Source organism: Mustela putorius, unplaced genomic scaffold (assembly GCF_011764305.1).
Source record: "Mustela putorius furo isolate JIRA1106 unplaced genomic scaffold, ASM1176430v1.1 tig00000421_pilon_pilon_pilon, whole genome shotgun sequence".
Lineage (NCBI taxonomy): Eukaryota > Metazoa > Chordata > Mammalia > Carnivora > Mustelidae > Mustela > Mustela putorius.
In genome coordinates this window covers 3,309,749-3,335,627 of record NW_025421375.1, presented here as the reverse complement: position 1 = coordinate 3,335,627, position 25,879 = coordinate 3,309,749, and the positions used below count along the sequence as shown (strand labels likewise).

The window sequence follows — 25,879 nt, the reverse complement described above, 5'->3', positions numbered from 1 at the left end:
ATAGTAACTCCAGGCAGATTTGGGTTTATTTTCATGTTTCTCTGATTTTGTTTGGCCCAACTCTCCCCTCTTAGGCAATACAGATTTGGAGAGGAACTGCTCCCCCCAGCCCACCTGCCTTTTCTCAACCAGGTTGACAATTACTTTGTTTGAAGATGGAATTTAAATCAAAAAAAAATTTTTTTTTGAGAGCGAGCATGTGAGCAGAGGGGAAGGAGTGGAGGGTGAGGGAGAGAGAGAATCTTAAGTAGGCCCCATGCTCAGTGTGGAGTCCCATTCAGGGCTCCATCTTAGGGCCCTGAGATCAGCACCTGAACTGAAATCAAGAATTGGATGCTTAACCGACGTGCCACCCAGGCACCCCTACAATGGCATTTCTGTCATTATCTCATATGCCACCGAGGGAAAAAAAAAACCAGAAGAATTTGATAGGAGACCTTGCATAAAGGAAAGAAAAAGGAAACTGTCATGCAGGAGGACATGGTAGCAGAGCTTGTGTATTTCAATCCTAGTACTAAGGAGGGGGGGGAAAGAAAAACCTCTCATGAAATTCTCTGCCCCGATAATTTCTTTTTAAACAGCCCTCTTGCAATGCTAACTTATGTCCCATAGACTGCCCATTTTAAGTGTACAATTAAGTGTAGCATATTTACAGAGTTATATAGCCATCACTATAATCTATTTCCAAAGCACTTTATATAACCTGAAATAATAGACACTTTGTGCCCCTTTACTGTCATTCCCCATTCTTGTCCCCACCCCTAGGCAATCACTAATCTAATTTCTGTCTCTAGATTTATCTCTGGAGACGTTTCATATAAGTAGAATCACACAATATGTGTCCTTTTGTATTTGGCTTCTGAAATTCATTCATGTTGTACTGTGTATCAGTACTTCATTCTTTTTTATGGCTGAATAATATTCAAATATATGGATACACCACATTTTGTTTATCCATTCACAAGTTGACAGATTCCAGTTTTTGGCTACTGTAAATAATGCTGCTGGGAATAAATATATAAGTCTTTCCTACATACCTAGGAATGGAATCAATGGGTTCTATGTTTGCATTTTTAACACTCTTAAGAGTTTGAATAACAAGCTGGTTTGTAGTCTGAATTTTAGTTATCAGTGTGGCCCAAGCAACTTCAAGCAGGTCATTTAATGTTAAGTGAATCAGATTGGTGGTGCCCTCATGTAATTGGCAGAAGCAAATGTAGATCCTCTCCTTAAGAACTTTGATCTAGGCCAAAGTTGCTGCCAGTTTTAAGGTGCATCCTGGTTTCAGAGATATTACATGATGAAAACGCGTGTGTCAAAGTTAATGGAGTTAGTCAACGGAAATCAAGTTCTCTAAAAAAAGCCAAGACTGAGCTGTATCCCTAGGGTCTTTCACCTGTATTGTCACTACTTGAATTGCTCTTCTTTGCATTGTCTTTTGTACTTTTAGGTGTCTTTTAATGGTCTGTGACTATATTGGGAACTTCCAAAATGAGAAGTTTTTTATGTAAGGTTATTGGGGGACAGAGTGTATATGTACATTTAGAGTTAGGGTACATATATTCCATAAATGCTCTCTTTCGCCCATGGAGGAGGACTGACAGGATTTTGTAGCTTGAAGGAAAGCTTCTTAGTCTCCCTTTGATCTAGTTATCTCATATTCCCGGGAAGCCCAGTGGAGGAAGAAGACTTCCTCCAACTTTGGTTGGCGGCAAAATGAATGGCTGGTGAATCCCTATGAACAGGGCCTTTGCCACTGTGGTTGCCCTTTCTGCGGACTCAGGAGCTTCTCTGTCACTCAGCCCCAGCTGGCAATGCCTGGGTTGTGTCTGAAAGCCAGAGGGACCCTGCTCCCTGTGCTGAGTTCCTCACTTCCTCCGTCAGTGCTCTTTTGCACGTGGCAACTGCTCTTGCTGCTCTGTCCGGGGCTGTTTCAATAGTTGTAATGGGAAATCGGTCCAGTCATTGCTTATGTGATCGCTCACTTGGATGTTTCCAGACACCTTAATGCACGTGTTACAGACTGAACTCGTGTTACTCATCTGCCTTCTTCATCTAAAACCTTGTCCTCTCCTGGGTTTCCCCATCTCCACTCACTTGCTCAAGCCAGATACTCAGGAGACCTCTTTGATTCCTTCTTTTTCCCCTAACTTCCATGATACCAAGCCTGATGATGTCTACCTCCAGAATTTATTTCCCATCTCTTCACTTTTCACTCTCTCCTTTCTGTTTAATTAGCTCAAGGCAGTCTCAGGTTTGCCCAAATTACTTTAAGGGCAGCCTAACCTGTTTTCTTGCTTCCTTTGTTCTCTGTCCTCCCACCTTCCCAAAGGCACCCACTTACCCCCTTCCCAATGGCACCCCACTCAGTCTCCAATCAGCAGCCAAAGCTATCTTATTTTTAAAGAATTGAATATAAAAAATTTCAAACATGTACAGAAAGCAGAGAGGATAGCAAACTGAACTTGCCTGTGCTCGTCACTCACCTTCAACAATTGTGAACCCAAGGCCAGTTTTATTTCATCTATAACCCACCCCTTACTTATTTGGAATTATATTCTAGACATAATTTATTTCTACCTTTAAATATCTCAATATGTACTTCATAAAAACGAAGATGTTCTCTTACAGAATTACCTTTTTAAGAGATTAAGTCAGGCAATTAACATTGATACAGAACTATTATCTAATCTATATGTCTTATATGGTATCATTTAGCACACAAATATAAATGCTAGATCTCTTTTTAAAAGCATCATGAGACTGTTATCACACCTAACAAAATTAACAGTAGTCATCAAATATACTATCAGTGTTCACATTTTCCCAGTTGTCTCAGAATTAATTGTTTAACAGCATGTTTTTTGAATTAGGGCAGAGTGATCCTTTTAGAAATGAAGTTGTGGGGTGCCTGGATGGTTCAGTGGGGTAAACCCTCTGCCTTCAGCTTAGGTCATGATCCCGTAGTCCTGGGATTGAGCCCCGCATCAGGCTCCCTGCTTGGGGGGGAGCCTGCTTCCCTTCCCCTCTCTCTCTGCCTGCTCTCTGCCTACTTGTGATCTCTGTCTGTCAAATAAATAAATAAAATCTTAAAAAAGAAACCAAGTTGTATGATGACACTCCCCTACTTAGCTCCCGTCCATGAGTTTATGTGTCCCCGAGGATGAAACCCCAATCTACCGGGTCCACAAAGCTTGAGGCACTCAGGCCCCACATCCAGGTGGAACCTAGTCCAGGGCACCCCCCACTCTCATTCACTGCTCTCCAGCCACACCCCTCCTTTAGGGTTTTGACTGAACAAGTTCTTTGCTACCCTAGATTTGAGCTGGTGTCTCAGACTAGAGTAACTTCCTCCCACTCCTCCCAGGTCTTCTACCTGAGCAGCCTCACCTGTCAGCTTGAATGTCTTCCTACCTTTCTTGATGACTCCACCGCAATGGGTTACTCCTTTCCCCGCTTCCCTATCTTGTCATCCTGTTTGTGTTTCTCATTTCATTTGTCATTTTGTAGTTAATTGTTGCTTGCTTTTGACCATCTGTTTTTTTGTTCTCTAAGTTTCAGGAGGGTGGGACTGGTCTATTCTATTTGTCATGGTGTGCTCTGCACCCACGCACCATGCTTGGCATGTAGTAAATGCTCAATTTGTGTGTGTCGAATTAAGAATTCATTGAATTAATGTACCAGTCAGAAAATGTAGATGAGCCCTCAGAGTGGACTGCAAGGATTTCCAGTGCATTAAAAACAATCCAGGCATCATTTATTGAGAACTTTCTAAGTATAGGGCACAATGGTAATGGCTGTGATTGTTCAGAGGGAGTGAGTTAAAAGAACTTTTGGGGTGTGTTATTTTATTTTATATTTTTTTAATGAAGATTGAGTTGCAGCTGGTTGGTTACTTAACCCAAGTACAGGCATAATTAGGTCATGTCCAATTGTTTGGGCATAGTAAATACTATCCAAGATTGTTGGTGTCTCCTTTGCCATTTCTTAACTCAGGGCTGACACTCTTTCCATTGGAGGGAATGTAAATGATCTGTCAAAATCCTGAGGGAGATAGTGAGCTCGACCACTTTCTGTTAACTTTCTACCATCTTTATCTGCCTTGTTTTGATAATTTCATCAAATAGCAAACTAAAATGACTAATAAACCCCCAGATACTCAAAAACTTTGCCTTTTGAAATGTGTCAAACATCTTCACTGCTTATGTTTGGAAAATTAATCACTCTCTCAGGTTCTCCCTTTCTCCCCTTCTTCCCACTGTCCCCCTTTTGTGTCATTGTGTTTATAGAACACCATGGGAAGAACCCCTCAAAAGGGGAGTAAAATCTGCATTTGTGTATATTGTGTAGTTCAGTGTCATGTGTCATACACATTTAATAAACAGTTTGAAGACTTAGTCTAGTCTAAAGGACTCTGATACTGCTTAAAACAAAAGGTATTTTTCCCATTTCTGAGATCCACCTGAATTAGAACTCTGCCCTAATTCACTCTGGTTGGCCCAGTTGGTTAAGCCAACTCTTGATTTCAGTTCAGGTTGTGATCTCTGGGTCATGACCTCAGGATCATGGGATTGAGATCCATATCCAGCCCCTCACTCAGCTCGAGTCGGCTTAAGATTCTCTCCCTCTCCCTCTGTCCCTCCCACTTGTGCGCTCTTGCATGCTCCCTCTCTCTCTCAAAAAAATATATAAATCTTAAAAAAAAAACCCTAAAACCTGAAGAGGTATTTGGGGATTTGTGTATGACTTTCATTATTGTGTAAAGTAATTTCTGTGTTATTTATTTTTATTGTCCAGAGTGAAAGTTTCAGACTGGCAAGGGGAATTTTTTTATTACCTGTAAGCAGAATGTTATAACTAGATGTCCAAATGTGTTAAAGCTCCATGTAACTCTGATGAATTAACATTTTTAGAAGTATAGGCATAGTTTTAATCTCCCCTAGAGGCAATATAGTTAGGAGCTTTTGGTTTCTGTTTTTGGCAGTAGGAAAGTTTTCTGCAGGGGTAGCCTGACTTTACTTTTATGCAGTTAAAAAAAAAAAACTCTGTGTGTATGTGTGTGTGTGTAAAGTTCTATGTGTCAGGTCCCCATTGATTTAAGCGATTCCTTGCCATTTAAAAAGTTCACCCTCAATCTGAAAGAAATTATACCAATAATAATTTTTTTACTGTGATTAAAATAGTTCTGTGTACTTACTATAAGGAAATTAATTCCATGATCAACTGTTCAAAGCATATATATTTAGAAAGAACAGTCTCAACATCTCAGTACAATTTTATTGTTTAGATCTATAGGTGGATCCTATATTTTCAGTAGAACTTAGTCACTAAAATAGTTCAAGGATACCTTTTCAGACAACTCAATGTAAGTAAAAAAATTATTTTGTAATATATGTCTTTAAGTTATAAAAGAACTTATTGGCATTTTTAAAAATTGCAAAGTATAAAGCAGATAGAATATACATATCAATTAATTAATATATAATGTCATATTGGGAGCACTGCTGTTTCTATAAAACTACTGTTCCTCCCAATTATGAGAAATTTTGGTATAACTATTCTCATGCTGCCTCAAAATAGCTACCTGAAGATATAAAAACACTTTTTAAAAAATAAAAATAAAAGAAGACCTTTAGTTAAATCTTACAAGTATCTGAGAAGTAAGAGTAACTGTTACCCTTGACTGTTTCCCCTTTTTCCCATTTCTGAGATCCACCTTGTCGTCACCTTACCAGGGATAAGGTGAGCTTGCCTGTTTTGTATAGTTTAACAAATGTTTGCCAAACTCTTTTCTTTACGGGAGGTAACTCATTTAGTTTGAGGGGACTTGATATAGGGGGTATGAGTATGGTTAGGGGTCTCCAGGAAGTTTCCTGTCTCCCTCCGTGATATTTATTCTCTGTCCAAGTTTTGGTGTTGATGCTAGTCCAGGGACTGAAGTGTGGAGGGACATGGGTATAGCGATGTATAACCTTACATGATTCTTAGTAATGAAGAAAAGAAATTGGAGACTTTGTTTTTTTAAATATTAAAAGCAAATGAAGATAAGGAATTCTGTATTCTTTGGGTTGAAAATTATATTTTAAGCATGACACCAACAGGAAAAAAGAGTGATAGTTTTGACCAATAAAACAAGTTAATAGAGAATTAACTGGGAAAATATTTTGAGCATATATGAAAGAGGGTTAATCCCAAAAAGCAAATCAAGAAGGAGAGCACTGATGGAAATAATTGTCCAAGGGATATATGCAGGTAACTGAAAAAGAAGAAATAAAGGTCTTTAAGGTTACTATATTAATTTCCTATAATTGTTATAACAAATTACCACAAACTTGATGGTTCAAACAATGCAAATTTATTCTCTCAGAGTTCTAGAGGTTGTCAGTCTGAAATGCCTTTTTTTTAAAAAAAAGATTTTATTTATTTATTTATTTGTCAGAGAAAGCACACTCAGATAATCCAGGATAATCTCCCCATCTCAAGATCCTTAATTTTATTATACCTACAAAAATCTCTTTTCTCACATAAGGTAACATTCATAAGTTTTAGGGATTAGGACTTGGATATCTTTGGGAACCGTTACTGAGTTTAACACAGCTAAAAATACCATGTATGGTCTAATGATACACGCATACACACAATTGTTTAGTTTGGGATTGGTTATCTGAATATGGTAGAATTATAGGGTATTTATAGTTTCAGAAAGGCCCCTTTTTCCTTTTTGCATTGTCTAAATTTTTTATGGTATATGTTTTACTAATGACCAAAAAATATATATATTATCAGTTTGGAAAAGAGAATGTTTTTAAAAGATAGACTTTATTTTTTGAACAGTTTCAGATTTGCAGAAAGGTCAAGAGTTTCCCTCATTATTAATATCTAATATTAGTAGCATAATTTATTATAATGAATAAACCAATGTTATTATGTTATCACTAACGAAAGTGCATACTTTATTCAGATTTACTTAGTTTCTCCCTAATTGGTTGTGATGATCCTCGGACTTTTCTTTCCTTATGAAAGAAAAGATCTTGATAATTTTGAGGAGTGCTAGTCAGACACTTCATAGGATGCTCCACATTGGAATTTGTCTGGTGCTTTTCTCACGGTGAGACTGGGGTAGGGGTTTTGGGGAGAGAAAGACCACAGGGATAAAGTGCCATTATTATCATATCATTTCAAGAGTGCCTGCTGTCAACATGATTTATCACTATTGATGTTGACCTTGCTCACCTGGAACAGCTATATAACTTATTTGGATGTGTGGTGTTTTGTTTGTGTCCTTAAAATGCATCGTTATGATTCTGTCAGATTCATGTCCAATTGTCATAACTCTTCCAACATTCTCAAAGGATTCTGTTAGCCTTCATGGGATTCTGAGCATGGCTAAGTTAATTTTACATTGAAGATTTCTTAGAAACATGTAACTCACAATTTTAGGGATGTCTGAAATTACCTGGGTGGGTTACCTGTTCTAGCATCTCAAAGACTGTGTTCAAAATACAAGTTAGATCAATTATTTTCTTAGATATTGCACATTATTCACAAAAATATAGCCGGACTTAAATTTTTTTTTGATGTAGGAAAAAAGAATATTAGTTAAAAAGATATTCACGGGCTGCCTGGGTTGCTTAGGTGGTTAAATATCCAACTTTTGGTTTCAACTCAGGTCATGATCTCATGGGTCTTGGGATCGAGCCCTATATCTGGCTCCCCGCTCAGCACAGAGCCTGAAGATTCTCTTTCTCTGCCCCTCCCCTACTCACATGCAAGCTCTCTCTCTCTCTTTCTCTCTCTCTCAAAACAAATAATTTTTTTAAAAAAAGATAAGAAGATGTTCATGTTGATAGGAAAGTGTAGGTGTGAAATATACTGTACTAATAATTTTGTAGTTGGGCTTGCCATTCCTTAAGAAACCTTGACCTTCGTAAGACCTGGTCTCTTTGATATATCTTAAGTGTCGTGTAGTTCTCCCTTGACCTATATTACCTACCATAAAAACTATCATTTGCTGAGTATCTGGCTTTCTGTCTAAACCGAGAGCTCCAAGAAGCAGGGACCATGTGTGTTCTGCTCACTGCTATGTCCCCTGTGCCCAGCACAAGTATATGACTGTCATTGCATATGCTAACTCTTTAGAGCACTTTTAGACATTGGTCACATGTGTGGGTAAATAATCATAACATAAAGCCATGTGAAAAAGTACACAGCATGTAAAACAGTAGTAGTAAAGAAAACAGTTTTCTGTATATCTATATGGAGGAACAAGACTAGAGATAAGTATTGTAAAATATTAACACGTTATCTCTGGGTTATAAGATTATGGCTGGGGTTTTTTCTTCTTTGTTTTCCATTTCCCTTCAAGGAGTTTATTATTTTCTAATCAGGAAATGTTAGACTACATTACCTGGTACTTTTATAATCAGATACAACGGTGAGCCCCATTGTAAAAATGGTTCCATTCTAGTATGAGGAAGAGCACTTAGGGGAAGACAAGAAAGCTGCAAAGTCACTGACCATCTCTAAGCATACTTTTTTTTTTTTTAAAGTTTCATCAAAACCAGCTCAAATGTTGTTTATCTAATGTTAATTTTAAAGTGCCATTTAGAGCTATATGGGTCTGATATGTCATTTGTATATTTCACTTTGCTAATTTAAATTTAAATTTTGTGCATTTAACCTGTTAGATTAAAGTCCTCAGAGAACTTTATTTTCCTATATTTTAGTGTCTTAAAGAAGTCTTGGGATATAGAAGTTAACTCTTACCTGGGAATATTTGCCTGCTCTTACGTTTTTCTTAAAATGAAAAAGGAGTCCTTTTATTCCTCAATTGGTGCTCTTTAGATGGAGATGAAACCTTGGATTAGATGAAAAAATCACTAAGAGACCCTGAAGAATTGATTAATCCAGGCCATTTGTGTTTGTCTTGCCTGTTTCCCTAGGATAATTAAATGGTGATGGATCGGAATTAGGCTGCAGCAGAGACTGGGGGAAAAAAATCTCCCGGCATCCCTTCCCGCAGAAGCGTCAGCCACGGCAGTGAGTGTAGCTGCCACTTTAACTGACATGTCTTAAATTCTGCTCTGGGAAGCTCTGGGATGCTGTCCGCAGCCTCGGCAACTTCTCTCCTTATGCCCTTTAATTGAGTCTCACTGAGACCAAGACATAGAACAGAAACTGAGGATTTTTGTTGGCCTTTAAACTGAGGACTGTCTTCTTCTTTTTGTTTGCTTTAAAAAATCTGGTAGAAGAGAGGGAAAGGCATCTCCACAGTGAGGCTAGACTCATTCCTCCAAAGTTACAGCTGCTCTAAATCTGTGAGTATGTGGCATTTTAAAAGCTGTTCCTGGGGGTCTGATTGCAGCGTTCTGTTTCGATCTGTGGGGATTTAATTTAAGGATGGCTGTGAAAATTTTAAAAATAGGAGTTAAATCTCACTGGAGACCTGCAGTTTTTGTTAATTGACGTTGTCTTTATTAAAGGCTTTATATCAAGCTGGTCAGGGCTCTCCCCCAATCCTCCCCCCCACCTCCCCCCTTTTGGGCTTCCTGAGGGTGAGTGCTGAGACCGGAGAAAACACTGAGTCTTGCTGCTGCAGAGGACGTGGTCTTCTCGGGATGCCATGGCTGGCTTAGTGCTGCTGCAAGGTGTGCATGGGACGGCAGAACAATGGAAGGCTGATGACGGCTCGTTGTGGATTCACTGTGTGCATCTTATGGCCTTTGCTGGCTTCATTATAGGGTGTTGTTTTGTTAGGGTGATTAAAACCTTAAGGAAAAATTAAGTACACTTGGCATGCTCTCAGAATAGCGGGGTTGATAGTCCTAGACTTTACCTCTCACTGTGAACCCCTGCATTGGCTTCTCTCGGTGTCTCTTTAACAGGTGACAGGGGGTGGGAATTACTAAAAAGTGACCTTTGCATGACCACCCCTTTTCTAATTGTGCATTTGAATTGGTGCCATTTTTTTCTGATGACGTAGATTCTTTAGCCTTAACATCTGTCCTTAGTCACTGTGTCCCACTTTCCCCCTTTGGAATTCACTGGAGGCTGGAACTGTATCCTTGCTGAAATATTATGGAATCAATTTTGAACATTTTGTGAAGGTAGAGGTTAAGTTTTGGTTCCCATCAAAACCCCCATTATGTTCTTGATTTGTCCTTGTTAAATGAAATGTCTTATGATTTCAATGATTCATATCATTGGGTTACTGATCTCATTCTTTTATCTTAAAAATCACATTAGCTAAAGCAATTCCTAAAAGTTGATTTGTTCAGCGATCAGTAGTCACAATACTTTTAAATGGCAACTGCTAACACTCACCTTCGTAGGTATAGAATATATTTGACTGAGGGGGGCATACTACATGAGCTTTGTGGGTATCATTATTTTGGTTGATTTCCTGCAGTGTGAAGGAAATCAAGGATTTTAAAAAAGAAACTACCCCCTAGAGATCAAACATATGCTGTTTTTATTTTTAAACATTTTCTTTGACCTAAATGTAGCAACTTCGAGTTTAATTAGGGAGGATTCCTAAAAATAGGAAATTCTGCCTTACCTAGACTTATAAGGAACTTAGGTGTATTAATCATTCATTCATTAAATAGATGCTTATATTTGTTGCAAAGGTCTTGCCAGGCCCTGGGGTTATGATACGGAACAAGATATATGTGCCCTCATGGAGCAGATATTTTTAGCAGGTGAGGGGAACATTTAAAAAGTAGTTCATTATTTCATTACAACTGTGGTCATTTTTCAACTGTAGAAGTCTAGATGGTTTATGGCCAGGCATATATACAGGGCATACAGATCCTTGCAACTCCTTCTGTCCCAGATCTTCTGAAGCGACAGATCCTTGGTATACTTGAGTTGGAAAAAGATTATGAAAATAATTTGATTAGTTCAACAAGTATACGATAAGCATTGTATTAAGTGCAGGTTTCATATCACTAAATAAGAAATGGTCCCTGCTTTGGGGGAGCTTACAGTTAAGTGCAGTGAGAGGGGAAGGGGAATCGGTTATGTTAGTATATTTTTGTATCTTACTGTTTCATTAACCTCATACATATTTATTGAGTGTCTGCTGTGATGTTGGGCATGGTTGTGGGAACTGTGGTGGGCACCGGGGATGGGGTGGAGAATATGGCAAAGACACCCTGCTGGCTGGAAACCCCTTAAAGGCCGCGGTGGAGAAATGCTAGGGTGCCATGGAGAATACACAGGATGGGGTCAAGGACTTCCCTATCATTTACTGAGCATCTGCAGTGGGCCAGCCACTAGTTGGTTTCTGCACACATTAACTTCCCTTCAACCCTACAAAAGACATAGCTATCCCTGTTGTAACAAGCAGCTACCCCAAGGTACAGAGAGGTGAAATTGCTGGGTCACATAGGAAGTAAGTGGAGGAATTAGAACTTGATCCCAGGTGTGACTTGATTTCCAGTCTCTGCCCCTTCTAGTGGTCACCAGTGACCCGAGTTCTAGAGGGAGATCAGCGTTTATTACAGGCTTCCCTGGTGACTGTGGGCAACTAAGAGAGAGTAATAGAAGAAGGGTTCTTCTTCTATTACTCTCTCGGTTTATAGCAGGTAGGGAGTGAGTACGGGGGTCACACAAGTTAAAATGGGGCCAGTAAACCAGATTTCCTAGCTGCTGTTTATTTCATTGGAGTGTGTTAGAAGATACTAAGAAACCAAAAGCAGAATTAAAGGCAAAGAACAGACCAAAACCAATCATCCAAGTAAAACAAAACAAAGCAAAAATAACAGCAAGAGCCTGAACTTGTAAAGGTGTTTGGCTGGCCTTGATTTTGAGGAAGAGTCCCTGGCAGCCTGACCTGCCTTCCCTCACAGCCCAGATTCAGAGGTCTGTCTGTGCTGCCTTCGTTGCTTGGAGTGAACAGTTAACTTTTTTTTTTTTTAAAGAATTTATTTATTTATTTGACAGAGAGCGAGAGAGGGAACACAAGCAGGGGGAATGAGAGAGGAGAAGCAGGCTTCCCGCTGAGCAGGGAGCCCGATACTGGGCTTGATCCCAGAACCCTGGGATCATGACCAGAGCTGAAGGCAAACACTTAACGACTGAGACACCCAGGCCCTCCCCCTTTTTTTTAAACAGGAGACAATATCTTGGGTTATTAATAGCCATTCAGGCACTTAGAATTTATTGGAGAATACAGAGAAGAAACTCTGTAGTTAGTTAAAAAAAAAAAAAAAAAAAAAAAAGGACTCTGTCATTGGGATGTTGTGGGATAAATGCAGAGGTGTGGAGAAGGTCAGGGCTCTGTGGGAACAAAGATGAAGGGTGACTAACCCAACCTGGGGTGATGGGGAGGAATCTGGGCATAGGCTGACCTGAGAAGGCTTTCTGAAAGAGGCGATGTCTGAACTGGGGCAGACACCGGACAAGATCTATCGGTTATAGCGGGAGGGTTTATTAAGTACAAAGTCCTGAGATAGGAGAGACCATTGTAGGAGAGGCCAGACTTTCTCCTCTACTGTCCTAAATGTATTTCTCGGCCCCGCAAATTAAGTGGACAAAAGAGGAGCAGGAGGAGAAAAGAAAAGTTTAACTGCATACACACACGGGAGTTCACCAAAAAATGTACTTCAAGGAGGTGGTTAGAATTTGGGGCTTATAAACTTTTTTTTTTTTTAAAGAGGCAGAGAGGAGAGGCAGAGGGAGAATCTTTTTTTTGTTTTTTTTAAGATTTTATTTATTTACTTGACAGACAGAGATCACAAGTAGGCATAGAGGCAGGCAGAGAGAGAGAGAGGAGGAAGCAGGCTCCCTGCCGAGCAGAGAGCCTGATGCGGGACTCGATCCCAGGACCCTGAGATCATGATCCGAGCCGAAGGCAGCGGCCTAACCCACTGAGCCACCCAGGAGCCCGGGGGAGAATCTTAATCAGGTTCCATACCCCACACAGAGCCCGACGCAGGTCTCGATCTCATAATCCTGAGATCATGACCTGAGCCAAAATTAAGAGTTGCCTGCTTAACTGACGGAGCCACCCAAAGGCCCCGCTTATGTACTATCTTGAGGAGGTACAGTGAAGTGTGGAGAAGAGGCTAGGCCAAGGAAGGGGTTTTAGGTTTCTGGATGAGCGTTAAATTGTAGGAAGATGACTAGGAAATGTGTGGTAAGTAAGGATTGTTGAGTTAGGTTTGTTCTGTAGGTAAGAGTCCTCTCAGGTGGTAAGATTTATCCCTGAGGTAATTCTCTTTCTGGTGTGGGAAAGGGAAACACCTTTACAAAAGGAAATTTATACCCTGCTTTTTGGCCAGGATGAGGAGGATGAGAGCTAATTGCTTCAACTCAAAACAGCCTTTATGTCTGAGTGACACATTTCAGGGTGACATACTCTGATCCCCTTCACCATGTTCTCTTCAGGATTTATCAAGAAGCTTGGGAGTCCTGCTGTTCTAGTGAGGATAGGCTGGAAGGAAGACAGATGCCAAGGGTGTCTAGCCAAGGAGCTGTGGTAAGGGCGGTGCCAGACCACTGAATTACATGGACTTGTGTTTAGATAGGATGACCTGGACACAGTATGGAGACTGGCCTGAGGGGTGGGAAAGAGTGTGCTTCAATCCTATATGATTCTTTCTCTTGGTTCTAATACTCTGCCAAAAGTTATTGATAATTTAGGGCTTAATGGACTTTATGGCATAGACTGAGAATTTAACATATATGTGCATATATGTACCTATGTATGTATATATGTAGATACACACAAAGAAATAAATATCAATCATTGTTTGTATAGAAAATACGTTTGATTTCCAGCACAGAGACAGACTTCTCATTTGATTAGTAAAAAGCTTGAGGCCTGCCATGAAGTAGGGGATTTTGAGGCTCTCTGGTTTCCTTTTTTGGTCTGTCATCCACTTAAGATTTTCATATCTTAGTGGGGAAGAAATGAACTAGAATCTTTTTATTTTATTTTTAATTTTTTTATTTTTTTAAAGATTTTATTTATTTATTTGACAGACAGAGATCACAAGTAGGCAGAGAGGCAGAGAGAGAGAGAGGAGGAAGCAGGCTCCCTGCAGAGCAGAGAGCCCGACATGGGGCTCGATCCCAGGACCCTGGGATCATGACCTGAGTCGAAGACAGAGGCTTTAACCCACTGAGCCACCCAGACGCCCCGAAATAGAATCTTTTTAAAATGTCTGCTTCAGTCCTAGTACCCATGGTGAGTCTGTCTTTGTATTTTCAATGCAAACTATGCTGACTGCTTCCGCTGATTTTATAGGTGAGGAAGATGAGGTGACCCTTGAAAAGCTGTTGTACTGTGTCCCTTAGCCAGAGATTGATTGGGGTATAGACAGTCCTCTCCTCATTTTATTTATTTATGTATTTATTAAAGCCACAGTGTACTCCTGGATACATGTGTCATGAAAAATGATTTTTTTTTTTTTTTTTTTGGTGCCTTATACCCAGAGATCTTCCTAACATTTTGCACTTGCTTTCCACTTAAAAAAAAAAAAAAAAATTACTTATTTACTAGAAAAAGAGAGCGAGGGAGCAAGAGCAGGGAAGGGGGGAAGCAGACTCCATGAGAGCACGAAATCCCCCTGTGGCGCTTGATTTCATGATCTGAGCTGAAATCAGGAATCCGATGCTCAGCTGGCTGAGCCACCCTGGCCCCCATGCTTTCCACTTCTTAACACCACATTTACACTTATGTCTTTGACTCATTTTTAAACTAATCTCTACATTTAGTGTGGGACTCGAACTCACAACCCTGAGATCAAGAATCCCACGCTCCACTGACTGAGCCAGCCAGGGCACCCCTGGCTCATTTTAGAAAGGGCAGACTGCATATATGGGCAGATTATGTGGGTATGGGTTTTGATAGGAATTTCATGCGTGGTTTACTTTTCTTTTGATATTTCATTAGTCCACAGGTGTGGAAAGTCTTTAGTGACCATTCAAGTAGTATGAACAGATTTCTTTCATGATTGTTTTTGTATTAGTGGGTTATAGAATATCTTATTTCAAGTCCTTATAGAGGACTATGTTTTAGAAAGCAGGGAAGTATGGGAACAAGACTCAAATTTCTCTTGTGCTTTGGGATTATATAGTCATTATCTTTTGGGGCACTGGGTGGGGCAGAATTTGAGCTTTCCTGTGATCCAGCAAACCAAATCCTAATATATAGCATTTATGTGGCATCACCCCTCCTTAATAATAGTTTTGGTGTTTCTTCTTCTTCTTCTTCTTTTTCTTTTTTTTTTAAGCAGTAGCATCCCTATATACAAAAACCATTTTGTGTGCCTCCTTGATATCACAGGCTGATTATACACCACACACTATGAAAACAGCCACACATTAAAGAGCTAGAGAAAATTAAACTTTAATTACGTGAGTACGTATATGCTTCCCCTTCTGGTTTGTTTTTGTCCTACCTAATATTTACTGAAATTTACTTGTTTGTAAATGGAGGACTCCCGTGATAATACACACATGGGTATTTCCCATCTACATGCATGATATAAAATGTAAGGTATTGAGAATGTACTTGGCACAAGGGCGCTAATATAGAATTAATACAAATGTCATTTGTTCCCCGCAAAGTTCATTATCACTGTGCTAAGACAGAGAATTCCTGTCCTTGGAAAGCTCATCCTCTACCTTCCACAGCTGAAAGTAAAGCAATAATCATACTATGATGAGTTTTAAATTCTGATCAAGGAACCCAGGGGAGAAAAACATTATCTAGCCTGAAAAAAGCAATGACTTCAGGTAGCCTTTATTTTTTTTCTCTCCTTCATGGGCTGGAAGCCAAATGAAAGGAAAACTTTTTTCTAGCATTGCTTTTTAAAAATTTCTCTATTGGCTACTCTTTGTTATATGTAGTTTGTAACGTTTGAGAAGAAATGATATCCCCCATCCCTCCCGCCCCCCTATGCCACCCCCCCCCCACAGAAATCCCGTGTTTACTCTGCATCTTGAAAATACCTGCATTTCTCCTTTTGAGGGACAAACTGAAACTGCCTAAGGAGCCTCAGCCACCCAGCTCCCGAATAGCAGGAACGCCCCTTTGGAATGCCTAGGCATGCCGTGGTCTGGCTAATGGGAAGTTCTTAGCCCTAATCACTTAACTCTTCTAACAACATCAGCTCCGCATTTATGTGGTATTCAGCCTAAAAAGTGATTTTACAAAATGGAGTGCGTTTCCTCCTTATAACTTTTGTGTAAGGTCCACGGGGCAGGTGTTGTTAACCCTCCTCTGACTCTTTGTCTCCATGTATGGATTTTTGTTTGTTTGTTTGCCTGTTTTCCCTCCCAGTTTCTTTTTATTGTGGTAAGATACACCTAACATAAACTCTGCGGTCTTCACCACTTCTCAGTGTCCAGTTCAGTGGCATTCAGCACATTCCCACTGTTGTGCCACCGTCACGGCCGTCTGTCTCCAGAACTCTGTCATCGGGGAAAGCAGAACTCCATACTCATTAGACAAGAACTCCCCACTGCCCCCTCTTCCCCAGCCCCTGGCCACCACCTCTCTGCTTTCTATGATTTGTAAACCTCCTCTGTTTTGGCACACGAGGACCCTGAGATCCCTAGCCGCGGATGAACTGTCTTGGTGTGTCTCTGTTTGCAAGTGAGTGGCACACCTGGGACAGGGATCCGGGCTCAGCCTTGCATCCCCGCACGCTTTCGGCAGCATCACACCGCAGGTGGGACAGTGAGAAAGGGGGATTGGTAGACTGGGTAACAGCTTTCTGTTAGAAATAAGAAAACCCTCCAATAGGGAAGGGATTTTTTTTTTTTTTTTAATTAAAAAACTAGCAAAACGAAATAGGAGCTGCCTATGTATCTCTTGCCAGTCTGACTTTCTGTTGTTTGTTTGAAACACTGTGAAGGAGTACAGCTTGCTTTGCTTCAGAAAAGAATTGGAAAGATAGTCTCTGGTTTTAGTTTCCAGCTCTGTCTGATTTGCTCTGTGTGCCGGTAAGAGAAATAACATCTGTTTGGGCAGTTTCTTTTTTTTTTTTTTCCTGAAGAAACAGTAAGTCCTGGGGTCCATTTTCTTAGTGAGAAAAGTCTGAGGCATGCTTTCTAGTTTACATGAAAATGAACTTCTGTTCTTTTGCAACTGTTCTAACTTTGCTCTGGAACTCTCATCCCCCATGAGGGTAAAAGAAAACATTAAGTTGTCAATAAAAGATCCCATCATCTGTTCACATTTCAAATAGTTTCTTTTAGAGTGACTCCGATTTTCTTGGGCGGGGGGCGGGATGGGAGAGGTAAGTGCCCAGTCAAGTAAAAATTTAAACTCTGCATCAGGCCTATGATCTTCTTTCTCAAAGGCTCCCCCTGGCCCTCTTTCCCAAAAGTACCTGGGTGTGGGAAGAAGTTCCATGGAGATAGAGCCTTACCCTGGGAATTGTTCTCTGGTTGACAGCCCCACCCATTTGTTCTTGATTAACCTGTGTTGTCACTCTCTCTACCACCAAAGCACCTGTGTTGGCTGGATCTGTTGGTATGCTCATGACCCCAAGGACTTGGCATTCCACACTGGCTTTGGCTGGTCCATGCGGGCCTGAGGTCCATGGCCATTCTCATTTGCCCTTTGCTCCAGGATCATCCAAGTTGTCTTTTAAAAACACCTTATTTAAAAACAAACAAACAAACAAACAAAAAACACCTTATTTTGCAATAATTTCAATCTGAGCACAAGAGTATGAGAATAAGAGTATTTGTAAATCCCTAATCCATTTTTAACACTTTGTCACATTTGTTCTATTGTTCTTTCTCTGTAAGCACATCATTTTATGTCTTTCTGAGTCATTTGAGAATAGGATCCAGTCCAGAGAAGGTAGTCTAGGAAGGGGCATTGAAATCTTCCTCAAGTGAGCAAGGGAGGGAATGTTTGTTCTTTCCTTTTCTCTGCTTTCTTCCAACTTTTCCTTTTTCCTGAGTTAAGCTTCTCCACTCTCTTGAACTCTTCCTTCTACTGAACTGGCTTTGAGGCTTTTCTGTCCCTGGCTCTTGGCTCCTAGTTGCATTTCCAGTTGTTGGTGCTCTTGGAACAGTGTGTTCTTGGGAGGTGTGTTGACAGGTGTGTTGTTGGGAGCAGATGGGCATACTTCTGACTTCCATGCGCTCCTGTGTCTGTTTATTCAAGAAGTCAGGCTCTCCACTTGCATGGCAGGTCTGCCTGGGGACAGTTGGCAGACAGCTTGCTGACATGTATGCAAGCTTTTGGTTGAACTTTAAAAAAAAAAAAAATTGATTATTTGAGAGAGAGAGAGAGAACACAGGCACACTAGGTAGTAGGGGAGGGGCAAAGGGAGAGGGAGAGAGAATCCTTAAGCAGATTCCCTGCTGAGCACAGAGCCCCTACACAGCCTTGATCCCAGGACCTGAGATGACCCAAGCCAAAATCAGAAGTTGGATGCTCAACCAACTGAGCCATACAGGTGCCCCTAGCTGGACTTTTTCTTCTTCTTCTTCTTCTTCTTTTTTTTTTTTTTTTTTTGGTAAGATTTTGTTTATTTATTTGACAAGGATAGCAAGAGCAAGCAGGGAGAGCAGCAGGCAGAGGGAGAGGGAGAAACAGGCTTCCTCACTGAGCAGGGAGCCTAGTGCAGGACTGAATCCCAGGACCCTAGGATCTTGACCTGAGCTGAAGGCAGACGTTTAACTGACTGAGACACTAGGCACCCCTTCTAGATGGACTTTTGATCCAAAGTTAGGAACTTATAAGCAGGATAAAAAAAAAAAAATGTGACTTGTGGCTCAGTCATGATCCTAGGGTCCTGGGATTGGGTTCCCTGCTCAGAGGGGAGTCTGTGTCTCCCTCTTTCCCTGCCCCTCTCTCTAGATCATGCTCTTTCTTGCTCAAATAAATAAAATATTTTTAAAAATGTGACTTAGCAACATGGTGGTAAAAAGTTGTAAGTAATTTAAAATCTATAATGTATTCTCCAATATCATATTTGAGATCATGAACTGTATGACTTTATGTATCTGACACATGATATAGTGCCTTCAGTGTGGTGCTCCTAGATGTTTGTGAGGGAAAACTAAGCTTTAATTTACTAAATTTAACCCTTTCATTTAGTGCATTACTTTTTTAGATGGTGGTCCATTCCCTGCTACCTTTTCCACCTTTATTTTTGCAGAGTTGGTTACTGTGTTTTATATCTTCTAGCCCAGTTTCTAATAAAAATGTAAAAGGAGGGTAAAAGGAAATACCTTTCCAGTAACTACATCTTTTGTGAAGGACTTTCATTTTCCATCTTTGATATAAGCATATGGCTTGTTGACATGCACACGGGCATGGTGTACTGCATTTTTCCGATCTGCTGAAGATGGGAATGGGGCTAGTATCAAGAACTCATTAGAGTGTCTACTGATTTCCATCTGGGAGAGCCAGTTCCTTTCAATAAAGGAATAAACCCATTTTCAGCAAATAGGTAGATATATTAAGAATCAGGTTGAGATCATAAATGTATATATAAAATAACACATTTGAAAGCAATTCAGGAATATATTATTACAGGTATTTTAAGTTGGAAACTTAAAATAGCATGGAAATGTGTTGTCAGTGTAGGAAACAGAAAAGATAAAATTAAAAAAACTGCAACATGTAAGTACTGATTTTCTCAAAGTAGTGATAATTTGGAAGAGTTCAATAAGGTCTAAAATAACATTAGAGACACATTGGGTAATGATTTATTCTATCTTCCTTTCATGGAAAGGACTAAAAATAATATACTGTTCTTGCATTGTTTTCCAGAGAACTATTGTAAGCCCTGTGTGACAGTAGAAGGGGTGAGCAGAGGGTGTTTCCTTAAATTGGTATTCAAATGTTCCCTTCGTAAATTTGAACTTAAATTGCTCAAAATGTACAGTTTTTTCCCAATTATTAAAAATACTACATGATCATTTTTGAAACTTTGAAAAAAAAATAAAAAAGCACAAAGAATATAAAAATCACCCAAGCTCCACAGATAATATGAAAGAAAGTTTGCAGTTTTGATTGTCCTAAGCCTAAGCATGGATTATTTAGGGGCAAGTTAATTAGTTTATAAATTCATTAGTATCTGACTTATGGAATAATGGAATAATTATATCCTTTGTTGGTGCTTGTCTTTTTTTTTTTTTTTTTAGCATGTAGATCCTCCCTATAACAGAACAGGACTTAAGTGGAGAGAAAATTCCTTTGCTTTGATTCTGTAGCACTGGTGAGAGGCTGGGGTTGAGGCTGGCAGTGCATTTGGGATTACCTGTTGATTTTTAGGCTGTTCTTGCTAAGTCAGCTGCAGCAGCCACATCTCCCCTCTTCCTTGATCACAGGCTTTGAAAATGGCTATTTGAAGGAATCAGCCTTTGGGCAGAATTTGTTCTTGTGAGTTTTCTTTAGTGAAATACAAGCTGATCATGTGGTCGAAAATTATAAGCAGTGGATTTCCTGGGAACCTGGTGGTTATGTCCACACGTCTTGTGTTTATAACTACAGTGGACACCCATCCAGACTGTAGATTGTATATAAATGGTGCCTTCCAGAACGTACCAGTTGGTCTGTTTACTTTCATTCCTTTTCTCCCCAAAAGAGAGATTTTAACTTTGATGAAAAAGCTTAAAGGATACTAAGTATCTTTTAATTAATTTTTGAAATTTCATTTCATTTTGTCTTCTTTTTAAAAAAAGGGCTAGCAGGGTACCTGGGTGGCTCTTTGGTTAAGTGTCTGCCTTTAGCTCAGGTCACAATCTCAGGGTCCCGGGATCAAGCCCTGCATGGGGATCCCTGCTCCATAGGGGAGTCTACTTCTCCCTCTCACTCTCCTTCTGTGCTCTCTCTCTCTCTTAAATAAATAAATAAATAAAATCTTAAAAAGAAAGGGGGGCTAGCTTTGGGTGCCTGGGTGGCTCAGTCAGTTAAGGGTCTATTTTTGGCTCAGGTCATGATCCCAGAGTCCTAGGATCAAGCCCCATGTCAGGCTTTCTGCTCGGCACAGAATCTGCTTCTCCCTTTCCCTCTGCCCCTCCCTCACTCATGTACACATGTACTCTCTCTTAAATAAATAAATAAAATCTTAAAAAAAAAAGGCTTAGCTTTTATTTCATTGTTCAGGACCATGGCATGTTCTGTTGGATTTATTGGGGAAATTAAATTTGAATTGATTCTGCTAATTATGATTTGAATGAGAGGAAAAAGTATTAAAAATAGCTGTAAGCTTTTCATTTGAAAATAGTTTTACCTACTGATTAAAAACTAGAGCAGTTTGAAATGCAATAGTAAAAAGACAAATAGCCCATTTAAAAAATGGCCAAAGAACCTGGATAGACATTTCTCCAAAGATATACAAATGGCCATTAAGCACCTAAACAGATGCTCAGTCACTAGTCATTAGACAAACGCAAGTCAAAACCACAGTGAGATACCATCACACCCACTAAGATGAATAATAATAAACATTAGCTAAGGTATGGAGAAATTGGAACACTCCTACATTGCTGGTAAGAATGTAAAATCACATAGTCACTTGGAAAAACACTCTGGCAGTTTTTTGAAATGTCAAGTATAAACTTACCATATGATTCAGCAATTATCTTCCTAGGTATATAGCCAAGAAAAATGAATTATATTTCTATATAAGAACTTGTACATGAATATTAATAGCAGCATTATTCAAAATAGCTAAAAAGTGGGGGACACCTGGGTGGCTTAGTTGGTTGTATGTTTGACTTTTGATTTTGGCTCAGGTTATGATCTCAGGTCATGGGATCAAGCCCCACATCTGGCTCTGTGCTTGACAGGGAGTCTGCTTGATATTCTTTCTCTCTCCCAGTGCCCCTTCGCCCCACTCCTGAGCACAAGTGCTCTCTTTCCCTCTCTCTCTAAAATAAGTAAATAAATCTTTAAAAAATTACCCCAAAAGTGGAAATAACACATATATCCATCAACTGATAAAATGATAAACAAAATGTGTTCTATCCGTACACTGGAATATTATTTGGCAATAGAAAGGAATGAAGTACTGATACATCATCAACATGTACCTTGAAGACTTGATGCTAAGTGAAAAAGCAAGTCACGGAAGACTGTATATTCTATCAGTCCATTAATATAAAATGTCCAGGCTAGAAAAAAACCTATGGATACTGAAAGCAGATTCGTGGTTGGCTAAGACTAGAGGTGGAGGGGAGAAATGCAGAGTGAGTGCTAATGGATGGATGCAAGGTTTCTTTTGGGTGACAAAATGTTGTAAAATTAGATTGTGATGATAGGAACACCAGGGTGGCTCAGTCAGTTAGGCATCTGATTCTTGGTTATCACTCATGATCTTGAGGTTGTTGGATGGAGTCTCTGCGCTCAGCGGGGAGTCTGCTTGAGAGTCTCTCCCTCTCCCTCCTCTGTAACCCTCCCCCAACTCTCTCTCTCATGAATAAATAAAATCTTAGATTGTGGTGAAAGCTGAACACCTCTAAGAATGTACTAAAAGCCCTTGACTGTGTGTACTTTACATGGGTGAATTGTATGGTCTGTGAATTATATCTCAATAAAGCTGTTTAAAAACTTTTTTTAAAAAGGCATAAAATCAGGGCAAAAGAAGGACAAATTTTCCAACAGAATTGAAAACATTGAGATATGGTGTATTGTTTTTCTTATCTTTTATCAACCCAATAACAGTATTTTCCACTATCCAAAAATACATTTCTTTTAACTTATGGATATAACATCTAGGTTATGCTTAGGAGTAGAATAGTCAAGTCATTCTGTTCAGTTAAATTTTTAATAATTGTGCTTACTTTGGTGGTACAGATTCTAAGACCAAAGCAGTCTAAGGAGCATTTAGCTAGAGGACATCTGAACCTCAGTGCAGTGTTCCATGTATTAGAAACGTTGAAGGAAAAAAGACCTGAATAAATGTGTGTATAGAAAAGAAAATATAGTATTGTAGAGGTAGTGTTAAAAAACAAAGTTCAGCCTAGTAAATTTGAAGATCTAACTGGCTTTATTTAACAATTCATTAATTGGGCAGCATCCCATCTAGCAAGTAGAGGGGCGGTCTGAGGAGTTGTACAAAACGGCAGGATTTTATAGGAAGAAGGGTGGGGCTGGAAAGTTGTTAGCAAAAGGAAAGAATTATTCCAGGCAGGGTCGTTTTCCTATAGGAGGGAAAGTAGCAGGTCTTACCCTGCAGATTACCTCATCTTCCTCTGGGGAATGAAGAGGGCCCCTGTGGCAGACTCATGGAGGACTCATTGGCTCCAGATGGGGAAAATTCCTGACTGACTGGTTAAGACTATTTCCTGGGGGAGGTTGAAACTACAATTAGATTAGTTATTAAACCCCAGTTTGGAATTCTAAGAGACAAAGAGACACCATTTTGGGCTTGTGGTTTTTCCTTTTAACAAAGTCAAAGACTTACTGATCGAGGAAATCAGCAAGATGGTAAAACTGGTTCCAGGAACATTTGGGCAACTGATGAATGTTGGAATAAGATTTTTATAGGAGAAACTTTTTAATCTCCTGTAAGATGGTATTTGCACAAATACCAGACCAAAAAAATCTGTAAGTTTATGTATTATTTTGCATAATATGAACCTTAATTGGTAGTAAATAGTAAATCAAAGAAACATATTCCTTACAGAATGAAATATTGCTTGGTGGGTCCATCAGTGCTCCAAGATGACGTTGAGAGGACATGCTCTGTTTTCTTTGTGTTTTTTCTAAGCCAAGGAGTAGCTGAAAGATGACTTATTCACTGGTGTGGGGATAATTGCCTATTCATGTGGGAAACAATTAAATTTAACTCTCACAGTATACAAAAGTGGATTCCAGGTATATGCCTGTCATTTTCTCTCTGTATTTGAAACATTTATTATAAAAAAAGAAGAAAATAGGTTGTTGACGAAATATTATATAGTAGTCTAAGTGAGTGAATTAGGTCTATATCAAAAAATACTGTTGAAGGGCACCTGGGTGGCTCAGTGGGTTGGGGCCTCTGCTTTTGGCTCAGGTCATGATCCCAGGGTCCTGGGATCGAGCCCTACATCGGGCTCTCTGCTCAGCAGGGAGCCTGCTTCTCCCTCTCCCTTTGCCTTTCTGCCTGCTTGTGATCTCTCTCTCTCTGTCAAATAAATAAACCAAATCTTTTAAAAAAAAATACTGTTGAATAAAAAAATCCATATGTAGCCTGTTGTACTGACTGTGATATTAATATAAATTTTAAAATACTATAGAATTTCAGGGACTTCGTGTACATGTATACAAAGGCATAAAGAACTAGAAGGCATAAAGGACTAGAACTTTTATACCTCTGAAAATGTGAATAAAATCTAACATTATTTTATTAATAATTATTAGGTTCTGCTGGATTCAAATCTGTTATTGTCTGGTAAGGATAGTGTAATTGTAGCTTTGAAACATGCAACATTTACCTGGCATAGCAGACTTGATTTTAGTGGAACTTAATAAATTTTAGTATTTTATATAGATGGTATGTCAAATCACTGGGGAAAATACATGGTTTTTTAAAAATTATCTTGAGGGCTGCCTGGGTGGTTGAGTGGGTTAAGTCTCTGCCTTTGGCTCAGGTCATGATCTCAGGGTCTTGGGATCAAGCCCCGCCATCACCATAGGGCTTTCTGCTCAGCAGGGAGCCTGCTTCCCCCCCTTCTCTGCCTGCTCCTCTGCTTATTTGTGATCTCTCTCTGTCAAATAAATAAATAAAAATCTTTTAAAAAATAATAAAAAATTATCCTGAGGAAAATGGCAAAAGATTAAGAAAAAATACACAGCATTCTCTTGTACCGTATATTCAAATTATAAATAGATCAACAAATTGAATATTAAAAAATGACAGCACTGGTAAAATTATGCTATATAATCTTTGTGGAGGGAAGGTTTTTCTAAGTATTATGTCCTCAAAGTCAGAAATGTTAAAGGAAAGTGATTAGCTTTGATTAAATAAAAATTTCAATATTGGGGAGAATTTTGTAATTGAAGCTGAAGGCAAATGAGAAATGGGGTCATTTCTACAGTAATTTTGGAGACCATGTTTTTCTAGCCCTTATAAATGAATCTGTAATAGAACAGATGGGCAAGAATGGTTCAGATAGGTAAGTGATGGCTTTGGGAATATCTTTCTCCCCTTCGCTCCTAAGCAGAGGTAACCGTCAGTGTCCTTGAGTCTGGTTTGTGTAAATGCTGGGTGCTTCCCCTATTCTGGTAAAAATGGCATTGTAAACAACCTGTCTTAACCTACATTTCTTTCTATGTATGGTTGGTGTATGGTTGGTGTTTTCTTTTCTCCCAACCACCTTTGAGAAGAACCTTGATTTTCCCTTAACCTGATGTATAAAATTTAGGGAACTTGATATATTCAAGATAGATTGAATGTTGAATCTAAAATATTACAGGATATTGGGAAATCTGAAAGGTGGGCTAGAATCAAATTCCACTTAATTGAGGGCATTGCACACTTAAAATTAAAAAAAAAAAAAAAAAAGCTTCCCTAGGGAAAGTCAATAACCCTTTTCTCTGTATTTCTTGTGTATAGTTAAGGTGAATGGAAGCGGAAGGTTGGGGCTTCTGTTACAATACGGGGCGGGGCTTACTCTTAAACTGGGAGTTTCCTTCTCTTGCTTGGACCTGCCTCCCTGTGTCTGTGGAGGGAGCTCTGGGTCAATGAAATGGCCCGAGTCTGCAAACCAGATCAGTCCCCGCCTCTTCTTTGTTTCTTTAGCACTCTGTGGTGTATATGTAATGAGAAATGGAGCCACTTATTAAAAGAATATACCTTGCAAAATCTATGTCCTTTAACTCAAGAATTTATACTCAGGAAATAATCAGGCAAGTGACTAAAGAGCTTATTACAATAGTGTTTGTAATTGTAAAACATTGGGAGCAAAT

The 25,879-nt window shown here is 39.5% G+C and overlaps 1 protein-coding gene across 3 annotated transcripts in view; it reads left to right on the top strand.

The window, feature by feature from the left end:
- The window catches only part of TTC39B (tetratricopeptide repeat domain 39B), a 129,391-nt gene that overhangs the window by 47,761 nt on the left and 55,751 nt on the right, over nt 1-25,879 (top strand). The window contains exon 1 of one of the 3 annotated variants that reach the window (XM_004765736.3): nt 8,812-9,317. The exons of the other annotated variants lie outside the window; for them this stretch is intronic. The gene's annotated coding sequence lies outside the window, so the exon portion shown is untranslated. Of the gene's footprint in view, nt 1-8,811; nt 9,318-25,879 lie in introns of those variants that run through there. 3 annotated transcript variants of the gene reach the window in all.